The sequence below is a fragment of the Mustela putorius genome, unplaced genomic scaffold (assembly GCF_011764305.1).
Source record: "Mustela putorius furo isolate JIRA1106 unplaced genomic scaffold, ASM1176430v1.1 tig00000382_pilon_pilon_pilon, whole genome shotgun sequence".
In the NCBI taxonomy this organism is placed as follows: domain Eukaryota; kingdom Metazoa; phylum Chordata; class Mammalia; order Carnivora; family Mustelidae; genus Mustela; species Mustela putorius.
Genome location: NW_025421367.1, coordinates 3,829,445 through 3,844,200, shown reverse-complemented (window position 1 = coordinate 3,844,200; position 14,756 = coordinate 3,829,445).

The window sequence follows — 14,756 nt, the reverse complement described above, 5'->3', positions numbered from 1 at the left end:
AATAAATAAAAATCTTAAATAAAAAAAACCCCAAAAATTCTGAATTAAAAGATATGTTCAGAGAATTGTAAAATGATATGTTTATTTCACTCTACTATAACTGCATGTATCATGAGTAAATTAAGAATAGATGGTCATACAATGGAATATTATGCAGCCATCAAAAAGACAATCTTGCCATTTACAATGACGTAGCTAGAACTTGAGGGTATTATAGTAAGCAAAATAAGTCAATCAGAAAGATAATTATCATATGATCTCACTGATATGAGGAATCTGAGAAACAAGAGAGAGGATCATAGGGGAAGAGAGGGAAAAATGAAACAAGACAAAACCAGAGGGAGACAAACCATGAGAGACTCAATCTCAGGAAACAAACAGGGTTTCTGGAGTGGAGGGGAGTGGGAGGAATGGGGTGGCTGGGTGATGGGCACTGGGGAGGGTATGTGTTGTGGTGAGTTCTGTGAATTGTATAACACCGATGAATCACAGACCTGTACCCCTGAAACAGTACATTATATGTTAATAAGTGTTCAGAAAGGAATTGAAATGAGACAGACGGAGGTCTTTTCAGAATTAATTAATTTTTTTTTTTTTTTTTTGGAAGGGAACGATAAGGATTTGAATAGGTTCTTGAGAGGCCTACTGTTAACATGATTTGAGGAAAGGAAAGAGTTGTTGATGGTCTGGGTGCTCGTGGAGGCAGGGAAGAGGAAGGAAAAGAATACTTGTCTGATGGGCAGGTGTATCACATTTTGGCTATACGATGCCCATTGGGAAAGTCCTGTGGTATTTAGTCCTGTCAACCTAAAGTGAGGACCTTCATAATTCCTTTATTCCAGCTGGACTACAGATGGGGGATCTGAAGAAAAGGAGGTTTAGGGAATAAAGACATGGTTGTTGGGGCACCTGGGTGGCTCTGCGTTAAGCCTCTGCCTTCAGCTCAGGTCATGATCCCAGGGTCCTGGGATTGAGCCCAACATCAGGCTCTCTGCTCAGCAGGGAGCCTGCTTCCCCCTCACTGTTTCTGCCTACTTGTGATCTCTCTCTCTCTCTGTGTCAGATAAATATATAAATCTTAAAAAAAAAAAAAAAAGGTCATGGTTGTTTCCCTTACCATATTTGGAAAAAGTATTATAGTAGCTTGAGGACAAAAGTGGGCTAAGGTAAATCAAAAGGTTTTTAGCCCCCCAATTTAGTATCAAAACTACTTTGGTGGTAAATCTGAGCTGAACTGACAGGAAGCTTTCTGCCCATTCCTGTGACTGTAAGTTTTGCTGAGAAACATTAGAATGTTTGATTTCAGGGTGTTGTTTCAGACCATTCTGGAAGCATTATAAGGTTTGAATATGACATTAATTTTCTAAAATCCATAAAATCCTGGTCCCTGGTTATGTAATAAGGGACTTGTGCTGACTAGGATGACCTGCTCATTAGGTGGTATGTAGGATGACCTTCTTCTAGAATGAACAGTTTGGATTCTACTTTTACTGTTTGGCAAGAAGAGATTGCTTTTTCCTGGCACTAAATGGAATTCTTTAAATTGAAGCTGCTTACTAAGGCTCTTAAGAAAGTTTGAGCAATTCCCTGAAGGTCAACATTTACTTATGTGTAATAGTGTTGAAACATTTACAATGACATTAGAAAAGATATTAGGTAACACAACACTTTATTTAAAGAAGTACTAAAGCACATGGTCTGTAGATAAATTCTTCATGGCATTTTGGAGTTTTCTCTGGGACATATAAAGTATGCAGAATTATAAAACTCCTATAAACTATAGATAGGATAGAAGCAGATAATCTTCTGATAAGTGTTTTAAATATCCAGCATCATCTATAATAAGAAAAAAACAGATTAAAATTTTAGTTTAAGACATTTATGGAGGAATATCTGCTCCTATATTACTAGGTGATATTACCTCCATATTTGCTTTTCTTATATTTTAGATGTAAGGAATACTATTGAAATACTTTTGTCTAAAAGATATTTAGCAAAATAGTATTAACAGATACCACTTACTGAGTATCTACGTTATATCACTCAATCCTCCAAACAATCATGATGTTAGGTGGTATTATTTCCATTTCACAGATGAAAATGATATTTAGAAAAATTGTCCCAAGCTTAATTCAGAAAGGGACAGAGCTGGGATTTGAATCCAGGTCTGCCTTGTTCATAAACTTCTTCTGTATTGTATTCCTTACTACGGAGAAGAAGCTTTGTTACTTTAAGCATGCAGTTCGGAAGATTATACATTACTTAAGGACTACTCACATTATCCATATTGATAGAGTTTATGACTTGACTTTAGGGCCATGTGTGGTTTAGCTAGCATTGTTGAAATTGAAATTTTGGCTCAGAGACATTTTATTTGGTTATATCTTAAGGATAAGTGGCATCAGCCAATATTTGTCTTGCTAGCAGGTGTTCTGAAGCTTTTGAAAGCATTTCAAACTCAAACGGAAGCAATATGCTGGACTTTCATAGTAAGACCATAATTATCTACAACCTAAATATTTGGTAGCTAAAGAGGGCACTTGAAAATTCTAACCACCTTTAGAGGCTAAATGCTATATTTTCTTATAGTATAAGAATTACATAAGTAATTACATAAGTAATTAAATATAAGTATTACACTCTAATCTATTTGTGAAGTTTTAATAAACTGATTTAAAAATGCATCCTTTGAAGAAAGCATTTGTAATGAATTTGAATAGGTTAATTACCTGCTTTCATCAGTACACCTTTCCTCAAACTATTTATCAATATGGACATGACCTGAGACTATTAAACTCTTAAGGTAAAAATATTTTTAAAATGTGTAATAGTGCTTGAAACGTATTTGGAGATTGTACTTACTGTATATAACTTCTGACATAGAGAATTATTTCTGCCAAAATAAACATTACAGACTATAGTTATTATATGAAGGTATTTTTGCCATAAGTTTTTCTTTGCTTCCACTCATGTTTCCCATCCTACAGTTAATTTATTGGTGTTGGGTTAGTATTGGTGTAATCACGTGTACTGGGAGGTAGAAAATAATGTGGTTCTGTTACACCCGAAGCGCTGATAAATTGAACCCTCAACTGGGTTTTCTGCAACAAAGAGCTTAACTTCTCCCATCTAGCCTTCCGATGGCCTGATAAGAGCATTTGAAATGGTAAGAAATACTAAGTAAATGTTTTAGGGCAGTGAAACTTGTCAGAAGGAAAACTTGGGTTAAATCCAATTTCTTTCTCAAAATTGGGATTGGGACTATTTTGACTCAGCTTCTCTCAAGGTAGATTAAAATAACTAAATACTGTATAGACTTCATTGACATTAATTCAGGTATTTAAAAAAGGAACATACCTACTTTTTGTTTTTTAAATGAAAGCAAACTTGGATGAGAATCAAAGTGGGAAGTTTCAAGGTAGCCTTGCCATCCAGCAAAGCTGATGCTTTTGTGTTACGGAGATGTGTTGCCTTGCCTTGAAATCAGGCCATTTCTAGATGTGGTAGTTTCACAACAGACTTTTTTCACTGCTTACCATGAATTGTCCATAAAACAACGAGGTTGAGGTAAAATTTACTGTTTGAAATTTATTAATCTATTATTGCATATATTTCTGTAAGCTGAAATTTTGTCACATACCATGGACATTATGAAAATAATACATTTTTAGACCTACAGAAATTGTGATCTCAAGAGTTTATAATTCAGAAGTTCTAATTTGGGTAAGTCAGTTGGGTTTGACTATGCCATATGTTTTTATAGTTCAGGAGAATTATTCTTACCTTTTCTGAGATTAAATGTCACTTACTTTTATCAATAAAATCATAGAAATAAAGTCTTACCCCAATGAAACCCTAAAAAAAAAAAAAAAAGACTTTTTCAGTCCATTAAATAGGTTTGTAGTTTACAATAGCTTAAAAGTTAATGTGAACTTACCCCGAGTTGGTTCAAAATAGAAGTGATTAACTGAAAAGAAAAGTCAATGATCAGTGCTAGAGCTGTCAGTGGGTTTATTTTTAACTTGGTCCACATGTAAGCTAAAATATTTTCCATATGAAAAATCTTTGTTTTGTTGAAAAATTAATTCCATTTTTAGTGCTTTATTTATATGGTGTAAATTTTAAAATAAATATACAATATCTAGATTTAAATTTCCTTAATTCAAAAAACTATTTTCTTGTAACTATATTCACTATAATCTAAAAGATAGGATTGATGTGAATGGTTAAAAACTTGCTCTGTGGGGGCGCCTGGATGGCTCAGTCAGTTGAGCGTCTGCCTTTGGCTTGGGTCATGATCTCTGAGTCCTGGGATCGAGCCCCATGTTGGGCTCCCTGCTCAGCGGGGAGCCTGCTTCTCCCTCTCCCTCTGTTTGCCACTCCCCGCTGCTTGTGCTCTCTCTTTCTCTGTCAAATAAATAAATAAAATCTTAAAAAAAAAAAAAAAAGAAAGAAAGAAACTTGCTGTGGGGGCGCCTGGTTGGCTCAGTTGGTTAAGCGTCTGTCTTCAGCTCAGGTCATGATCCTGGAGTGCCGGGATAGAGTCTCACATCAGGCTTCCTGCTTAGTGGGGAGTCTGCTTCTCCCACTGACCTCTCTCCTCTCATGCTCTCTTTCTCTCTCTCTCACACACACACACACTCTCAAATAAATAAAATCTTTTTTTTTTTTTTAAAGATTTTATTTATTTGACAGAGAGAAATCACAAGTAGGCAGAGAGGCAGGCAGAGAGAGGCGGGGGGCGGGGGGGAGCAGGCTCCCCGTTGAGCAGAGAGCCCAATGCGGGACTCGATCTCAGGACCCTAAGATCATGACCTGAGCCGAAGGCAGTGGCTTAACCCACTGAGCCACCCAGGTGCCCTCAAATAAATAAAATCTTAAAAAAAAAAAAAAAAGCAAACCTCGCTGTGTACACATCCAGGCAAGTGCTACTTTTCTTAAATTATGCAAGCTCCCTATGTGAATGATACTTGAACCAAAATTTTAGGACAACTATGAATACTTTGCTTTGAGGGTGTCCTTAGACAAGCAGTTTCACTGGAAAAGTACTCTTTGTAGCTTCCACAGGTCCTTCTGTTTTAATAGACTGGCAGCTTGCTGAAGAAATTGACCACTGAAAGAAGGCTAATCCCTCTATTTGCAGAGCTGTCCATCCCAGCACATATGCAAGAACATGTAAGCTAAAAACTGTCCCAATTTTCTCTTAGGCAAGGGTAATACCTGAGGTAGTGTTTGTTCTCTTGGGCCTCTTCTTGTTTTCTGACTTAACTAGGAACACTGGGAGAAAAAAAATTCTTATGGCTCTGAAGATAAGGCTGTTCTGTAAGTTATTCTGTCAGAATTCTTCACAGAATGAGTAGTGGCCAACAGCACTTTTTTTTTTTAAAGATTTTTAAAAATTTATTTATTTGAGAGACAGAGATCACAAGTAGGCAGAGAGGCAGGCAGAGAGAGAGAGGGGGAAGCAGGCTCCCCGCAGAGCAGAGAGCCCAATGTGGGGCTTGATCCCAGGACCCTGGGATCATGACCTGAGCCGAAGGCAAAGGCTTTAACCCACTGAGCCACCCAGGCACCAGCACTTTTTTTTTTTTTTTTAAAGATTTAATTTTCAAGTAGTCACTCAACATGGGATTCAAACTCGTGACCCTGAGATCAAGAATCACATTCCCTACTGACTAAGCAAGCCAGATGTCCCAGCCCACAATACTTTCAAGAAGTTCAGTAAAGGAAAGTATAAATGGGTATTAAGTGTTCAGATCCGGTTATCTGAATGAGTCATGTGTCTGAGAAGTCAGTATTTTCACTGGGAGAGACTTTAGAGGTAAACTATACTTTTACCCATGTTCACACAGATAATTTAATTGCAAAGGTGGGCGTAGAAGCTTTCTAACCACAGGCCAGTGGTCTTTCAGCCATGTTTGATGTAGAGGTGAACTTGCTATTTTTGTAATCATCAGTAATTATTCATGGAAGGTAGTTTTCTAAAACATTTTTAGTTAGAAATATGCAAGAATTTTTATTGTTTGCCATTTGGAAATGGACTATAATGTTGCTTAAACAGAGTGGATTGTAGGGAGAGCACTAGCACTTGAACTAAAGAGACTAAAATTCTTATTGGGTAGACTCAGAAGCTGTTTGAACTCAAGTTTCTGGGACACTTAAATATTCCTCAAGATGGCTGGCTTTAAATAGTCTCAGCTTGGAAAATTTTTCTCTCAGGCACACAAGTTTTTGACATTTTTACAAAACATGCATGTCTTTGATTCTAAGATACCACCGATTGTATAACGTACATTTTAGTTAATGATGGCATTTCAAAGAAAAAAGATCTTAGAAATAAAAGTATGTATCTATTGCAAGGTTTGTCCTGATTTCAGAAAATGGTTAAATATGAAAAGTATGTTTTTAGAGGAAATGGAATTTTTTAGTGTTCTCTTTTATAAAATCCACTCAGGTATTTCTCCTGAGTTTTCATAAATTAAGATTCTGAATAACTTACTGTATCAATAAAGGGCCTCATTAAGAAGTTGAATTTGTGCATTTCAGTTAAAAAAATTATTATCTGTTGGAATTTAGATTTGATAATTTTTAATGTATTATGTGTTTATGCTAATGCATTGTTAATGAAGAAATAATCAAGTCTATTTAATTTCTCTAAAGCAATTTACCCTGTAGGTCTAAGTCTTTTGACTCTTCAATTTCACCCTCATCCGTGATCAAAGAGGTGGTTTTGTCAGTTTATAGTCTGGATGAATTGAAGAATTGACTGTAGAACCGTCCATATGCATTGAGATTGTTTTTTTGCTTTGAATTTAACAGCTGGGCTTTATTTTGTTTCCAAATGAATCAGACTAATAAAGATAGTAATTCTCATATAAGCAGCTGCATGTAGCATTTTTGAACTTTATACTTTAATAGGGCAGATATATTTACCGTTATAAGGTCATTAAGTGTCAGGACCTAGAATAAAGGAAATAGTCAAATAATGAAGGAGTTGTAATTCAGCATTTTGTCTCTCTTGTCTGTGTTGATTTTATATTAGATTGATTAATGAAAAAATGCTTTTTAGAATTCTTACATTTCTAAAAATTGTCATTAAGAATCATATTCATTAATATTTTAAGTAACCCCCCCCCCACTCTCTCCCCCCAGACCTGCTGTCTCTGGAAGCATATAGTCCACTTTGTGTTTTGTGGTCTCCAAACATAGCAGGGACTTCTTGAAAAAGTCATTAAACTTATGCTTACTAGGTTGGGAAAAAGACTATATTTTAGGATCACTTTTTTATGAGAAAACCTTAATGAATGCCATTTCCCATCATTATGATAGGAGTATCATTAATAAATTCAGTTTTAATATGCTTTAATTTAGATGACTTATTTTTTGATTTATGACTGAATCAATCTTATCATATGTAATTGTCCTCCCATCCAGCAAAATTCTGCCAAAATGAAATTTAAATAATCCTTTTATAACATGGCCATAATCTTAAATCCAGTTTAAAGGATTTCATTTCAAAAGAATGCATTTTCCTCTCATTAATGGTAGATATAAGCATACGATTTTAGAGGGGAAATAGATTTTGTAAGTCATTCATTTTCATTATTTTATATTCTGGAAGAAAGTAAGACTCAGAGGAATTCACGATCACTCCAGAGTATGAAATGGCAGAGTTTGCATCCCTAGAATATTTGACTTCAAATGCTTTTTGTACTAGTTTCCTGGGTTCCTTCCACACGATCAAGGAAAGTTTCAGGTCTTAGGTAGTTCAGTCTGCAAGGGTATATGAGATTTGTATATAAAATAACCCAAACCTGATAAAATACCAATAACTGAAGGTCCAAAAGAGAATGATGACTATTAATCCCTGGTATCAGGTTTCTCTCCAATTACATTCTAAAGAATGTTTCATTTGTTTCATTCATTTAAATACTTTCTTAAAGGAAATTTTAAGTATACTTACCTGATTTGGATCAAAAGGAAAAGGAAGAGGAATTGGAATCTACAAAAAAAGAGGGGGAAGAAAGTGAATTGTGAATAAAACAAAATTTTGTTTTAGCTTTTTTTCTCATTAACTCATTTATCCTTCCATCCTCCATCAGTACTTATTGAGCAATTATGCTCTCAAGGAGCCCACTTTCAACTCGGTGGACCTTAGAGTCTAATGGATTTTAAATTATTTGTTTCTCTCAAGAGGTATGTGTTTTGTTTTTGTTTTGTTTTGCTTAGTTAAATCGCAAGCCAAGGAATCTTATGCATTTGATAGTGCTTGCAAATTTACCAGTTTTTCTGGAGTAGTTTTTCCTTTGCTTTTTAATACCACTCTGCCATCTGGTGGAAGGAAGTTTTAATTTCAAATACTAGAGATCTGTTGCCGCCCAGATTTCCCATAAGATGTTAACCAAGATTCCTACATTCTGATTATAACCCAAAACTTCAGGATTTTGCATTACTTAAATCTTACTAAATTTCAGCCAAAAAAAAAAAAAAAGGAAAACAATGCTCTAGCTTTGACTGAACCAAAATTAGCAATTAATTAGCAACTAATGATAAATGCAAGTACTTAGAAATTTAGGATATGTGAAAACATTAAAGGGAAAGACTGTTCCATTGAGGACTGTAACTTCAGTGACAAATTTCCAAAAGCCTACTTAAAGTTGCAAAATAAACAGTTTAAATTAAATACAAGCAAAAGGAAGGTGTTTATTTCATTTAGCTATAAAACTCATTTATTTCATTTAGATATAAAATTATACAAAATCATGTTTGTTTTCAAAATAGGTGGTAGACAAGAAGTTGAGCAAGATGCTATTTTAAAATGTGTGTTAACTTTTCAAAAGCCTTATTGTACTGGTCATTTGCCCAAATTGTCCTGTCGCTGTCAGGTCCGTCCGGCGCACTTACTGTTCCCTCTGCCTGAGGAATCCCAGCCACTCCTCGGCCCTTGTGACCGGGCTCAGAGCACGTCTCCTCTGTGAATCAAGTCTTTGCATCCACAGCCCAAATCAACTCTGTATTTACATCTAGAAGCACTTATCAACATACATTTTTACACTGATGCATCTCTCTCATCCAACTGGGAACATATCTCATCGTTTTTATATTTCCTTCCCTCCAGAGACCCTATCAGGCAGTAGACACGAGTAAATATTAATCAAATGAACGTTACCTATCTGTACCAGTGTAACTATTCCATAGAGAGTGAAGAAATTTCTAGTATGTATTTAGCACTCTCCGGCCTTTATTTAAAAATGTTACAAGAATCCAGATATTAGGAGAGATTGGAGAGGAATTAACAGGAAGAGCAAAATAATTATATTGTTTCACCTGTGGAGAGGAAGTTACAAAGAGCTCAAAAAAAAAAAAAAAAACTTTTGAGAAAAAAAGCAGCAAGATGATTTAGGAAAAAATACTAAAAGAGGTATTTTCTTCATGAAGAGCAACTAGGCTCTCCAAAGTCAAAGGAATTCAGTATGAACACTTTTTTGATGGTTAAGTGTAGAGAGAGAGAGCCATTGGAAGAAGTCACTGAATATTCAGAGGGGGAAATCTGCTGGCTCCTGTCACATTCTGCCACAGGCTATGCTGTGTGGGGGTGTGAAGAGCTGATGATGCCTGGCAACCTGAAATTAAGCCTCATATAAGTATGTGAAAATTGGGGAAATTTAACAACCATCATCTAAGTAATAAATTTTTTTTTGGAATTTGAGATTCTTCAAACCCATGTTTACCAAGGGCAGTTGTGGAGGTGGAGGTGGGGGAAACAGGATCGGAGGAAAAAATGGCGGTCCTGGCAGTGGGTAAAAGCCAAATCTCTGTAAAAAGAAACATGATGTCAGTCATTTCAGACAACTGTCAACTTTAAAAATGATGAACACGGCATTTGAAAATACAATGAGAAGTTTACCTGTTCACTGGTACTTCCTCCAAATTGTTCAAGCTTGTAAAACAACAGCAACAAGGTGAAACAACATGTGGTAATAGAGTGTTCGTTATAAAGAGATTTTATGAGAGTAACAGGACACTATTTGGCAGTATGCCCACCAGTGGTGCACCTTCACTTCCGAAATGAAAAGCGTATCTAATGGGGAAAGGTCGAATTAATTTTGTCCAGTGATTTAGAAGGTGTACTTTTTGCCTTTAAGCTTACTTCCGAATAATGTTTTTATTTACATTTCGTAAGAGTCATTACATGTTGCATGTCTCTTTATCTTCGAATCAACAGTGCTCTCAATTTCCTCCTTAGCATTCAGAAGTTCAAAGCGAAGGGAGTGTAGTACTGTCAATTTAAATTTTGTATCCCCAAACACAAATTTTGAATGCTCCCTCACTTTGAAAACTCCTTGGTTAGAAGGAGTTCAGGAAAGAGGATTTCTTGTCTACTTGGTGTCCTACATGTTCAGACTACAACTGACACAAATGACACTTGTAGAAATGATTTGTATAGATGTGCGAGGCATGGCTACAGTCAACATGAGACGGTTTGGGGTAAAGATATTGTAAATGAAACTCAATTCAAACTGCATAATTAAGACTTAGGTCACTGTGAAATAGGAGTTCTATCTTGCTAAGTTTATTTGAGAGCTGCCTATTTTTCAGTCCTAACTGGATGAGCCAGAGGAATTCTGGCTTCATATGCATTTTTACTATCTTTGCACTACTCTGAGGTCGCTCTTACGACTTATTTTACAGACTGGGAAGCCTTGGGTCAGCCCCTTGCTCAAGGTCAGACGGCAGATGGCACATGGGACTGAGCTTTGTCCTGAGAAGACCACTGGGCTGAAGACGAGTGATAAATTCCCGATTCTAGAGTTTTCCTGGACTCTACCTTTCTCTTTCATGAGATGAAAATATACAGGAAAGGCTCAGAAATACTAGCCCAGAAGTACTCTCTCTAGACTGGAAATGGAGTGGACAATGGAGGAGGTGTACTCACGGGGATGGGCAGAGCAGTGGCAGCGCTCAAAAGGCCAGCCAAGACAAGAAATTGCATTCTGAAGGAAGAGTCTGGAATTGAAGGGTTGGAAAATCATTTTAGTTTTTTTCTACGTCCTATTCCTGTTGTAAATAGGCTGTTTAGTTAGAGGGGTTGAAGCAGTGGTCAAGCTCAAGTTTGCCTCCAGATACAGGTTTTGTCAAGTTTAGACTAATGCTTTAAAAAACTTCGAATGCCTTTAGAGAAGACACGCATTCTCTGGCTGATAACGTTGCGTACAATTCCTACTCTTCCCTATAATCTCACAGTTTAACCTATACCTGCTTGGTCCCTGAAGTTATTTGAATTTGTAACCTCTACCCACCAATCTTTAAACACCAGCGTTTCATCATGCTTAGTATTGGGGACATATCATCACTGGCTCAGATGAGATTTTCTTCTTTTTTCTTTTTTTTAGATTTTATTTATTTATTTGAGAGAGAGAGAGAGAGGGAGAGAACAAGCAGTGAGGAGGGAGGAAGAATGGGAGGGAGAGAGAGTGAGAAGCAGATTCCCTGTTGAGCAGAAAGCCGGATGTGGGGTTCAACCCCAGGACCCTGGGATCATGACCTGAACTGAAGGCAGACACTTAACCCAAGTACTCCTCAAATGAGATTTCTTATATAATATACAAATAAATCCATCTTGAGCTTCTACCCACATGAGACTTACTAGACCTTTACATAGGCTGGATGCTGTTACTGACAATTATAATTTCTCAAGAAGAAAACGATAGGGGGAAAATCTTATAAGGCATAGTGGGTTGATAGACAATAGTACAATATGAGTAAATATGAGTAATTCAAAAACGCAAATCAGTGTGGTCTTTACTGGCCAGCAGATTCAGAAAGCAAGCATTTTTACTGTCTTAAATCACATTTAATTCAAATTGATTTACCATGAGAGTTTCAAACCAAAAAACACTGCTCTGGAATTGAATTTTGAAAGAAAAATCAAATTCATCACGCTCTCATTAAGACTTCACCAGCATCTGAAGCAAGGTATATCTCTTTATAAAAGTCACTCATCAACTATTTTATATATATTTATTTTAAACTCAACTATGACTTATCTTTTTTTTTTTTTTAAAGATTTTATTTATTTGTCAGAGACAGAGGGAGAGAGAGCGAGCGAGCACAGGCAGACAGAGAGGCAGGCAGAGGCAGAGGGAGAAGCAGGCTCCCTGCCGAGCAAGGAGCCTGATGTGGGACTCGATCCCAGGACCCTGGGATCATGACCCGAGCCGAAGGCAGCTGCTTAACCAACTGAGCCACCCAGGCGTTCCAACTATGATTTATCTTCATGCTAATTTACTTTACCTGAATTAGGCAACTTATTTACCTTTCTCGTCTTTTTCAGGTTTCTCCTCCTTTCTTCCTTTGAGATCGAAACCCTTGAATTTTCTTCTTCGGTCAGTGGGCTTGTTAGAAATCATAAGTTACCCGACACGAGAAAATTTTACCTTCTTTGACCTATTGCAATAGCAGCCCAGAATATACCGTGTATCTTTTTAATTACCTTTGCTTCAAATGACCCTCGGAAGTCAAGGAGCAGTGTGATCTTCTAGGATCTGTATCCCCATCTAGTATTTAAGTCGTATTACTAATGCCTTTATGGTCATGGGTAATGTGAGTCACAAGATTTAAAGCTAAACTGAATAACTAGTTTCAGACTAGAAGTCCAACTTCTAAAGTATCTCACACAGAGATAGGGCTTAACGACTGATGACAGAAAATAACTTCATCTTCTTGGTTGGGATTAGAGAAATGTCTTTATCACAAACAAACCACAGTTAAAAATTGTGACCACAATGGGGCACCTGGGTGGCTCAGTGGGTTGAGCCTCTGCCTTTGGCCCGGGTCATGGTCTCGGGGTCCCGAGATCAAGCCCTGCATCGGGCTCTCTGCTCGGCAGGGAGCCTGCTTTCCTCTCTCTCTCTGCCTGCCTCTCGGCCTACTTGTGATCTCTCTCTCTGTCAAATAAATAAAATCTTAAAAAAAGAATTGTGACCATCAAGAATATTAAAGTATGTCTACAATATATCATGTAGGGCAGCAATATACTAGGGAGACTTAGTGGACAGAAAATTTAAGGTTCTAAAATTTTTTATTATTAAGTAATATTTGTCAGCCCAAAATGACCTTATTTTCAAATAAAGCATTTTAAATAAACAGGTAGTGTCTTTATAATTAAAATCACTTTTCACTATTCTAAAACATTTAAAGTGGTAATTTAGTTCTAATTAATACCTCCAAATGTAATTCCACAGTTCCTAACAAATTCGTAAATTTATGACTGTAATTAAGACATCTCATGTCATTTCTCTGAAGCTACAAATAAAAACATTCTGAATTTTGGAATAATTTCTAAACTTATTTCTGTAGTTGGAAAAAATTATATATAATATTTATATTTTGATTAATCAAATTGACCTTAATTATTTAGAAATGATGGGTGTGATGTGGTCTGGTTAAGAACGAGTAACTCGGGGGGCCTGGGTGGCTCAGTGGATTAAGCTGCTGCCTTCGGCTCAGGTCATGATCTCAGGGTCCTGGGATCGAGTCCCACATCGGGCTCTCTGCTCGGCGGGGAGCCTGCTTCCCTTCCTCTCTCTCTCTGCCTGCCTCTTTGTCTACTTGTGATCTCTCTCTGTCAAATAAATAAATAAAAATCTTAAAAAAAAAAGAACAAGTAACTCACAAAGCTAAGAAAATAGATAATATGATTTTGAAGTTAATCAGAGAAAATTATCCTGTTAAAAAGCGAGCTTTTTCAGAAGTTCCTTCAGATGAAATTTCTTGGGCAGATTCTCTCAGTGACTCTAATAGACAAAGCTCTTAACAACCACGATGACACATTTTTGATTATTAAAAAAAAAAAAAGACAATTGCATTGATTAGCTTTCATTTCAGATAGGAAAATATGTACCAAAAACCATTTTATTTTCTTTTAAATATTGTTAAGTAGAATATAGAAGGTGTCAGGTTCTTTTACTGCTTTGGTTCAGACCTTGGAAAAAGCTCTATCATGGTGTCTTATTATTTTTGCAATCTAGCCTTTACTGTATTAACAGTTATCAAAGAAGAAAGAGTTCAAATGAAAACACAAAATTTCTCTTACCACCGATTTCTTGCTATCAATTTACAGTAGTAATATTTATCTCTGACTACATTGGACATTAAGACACCTCAGAGCTTTTATACTGTCTGCACTATCTTTATATTATTTTATTTTGAGGACACAGAATGTGTAGAAATTTTATAGGGTCCCCTTTCCCCCCAACAGCTGCATGAAAGTTAGAATTAGTTGTATTGAGCAGTGCATAATCATCCATATTTTAAGCTGAACTTAGTAGAAAGCACTTGAACTTATTTCTTTTACAGCACGACAAAGGACATTAATAAACATCTACCATTTAGCAACTGAGTATTTGTTTCCCATAGGAAACATCTCCCCCAACCACACTCACTTCTTTAAAGTAGTAGGATCTAGGAAGCACAATTATAATTTGATTTGAAGGGTGAGTTCTTTTTTTTTTTAAAGATTTTATTTATTTGACAGAGAGAGATCACAAGCAGGCAGAGAGGCAGGCAGAGAGAGAGGAGGAAGCAGGCTCCCTGCTGAGCAGAGAGCCCGATGCGGGCCTCGATCCCAGGACCCTGAGATCATGACCTGAGCCGAAGGCAGCGGCTTAACCCACTGAGCCACCCAGGCGCCCTGAAGGGTGAGTTCTGAGTTGGTCTTTCATATATGGTTGTTTAAATAAATGACTGGAAATAAA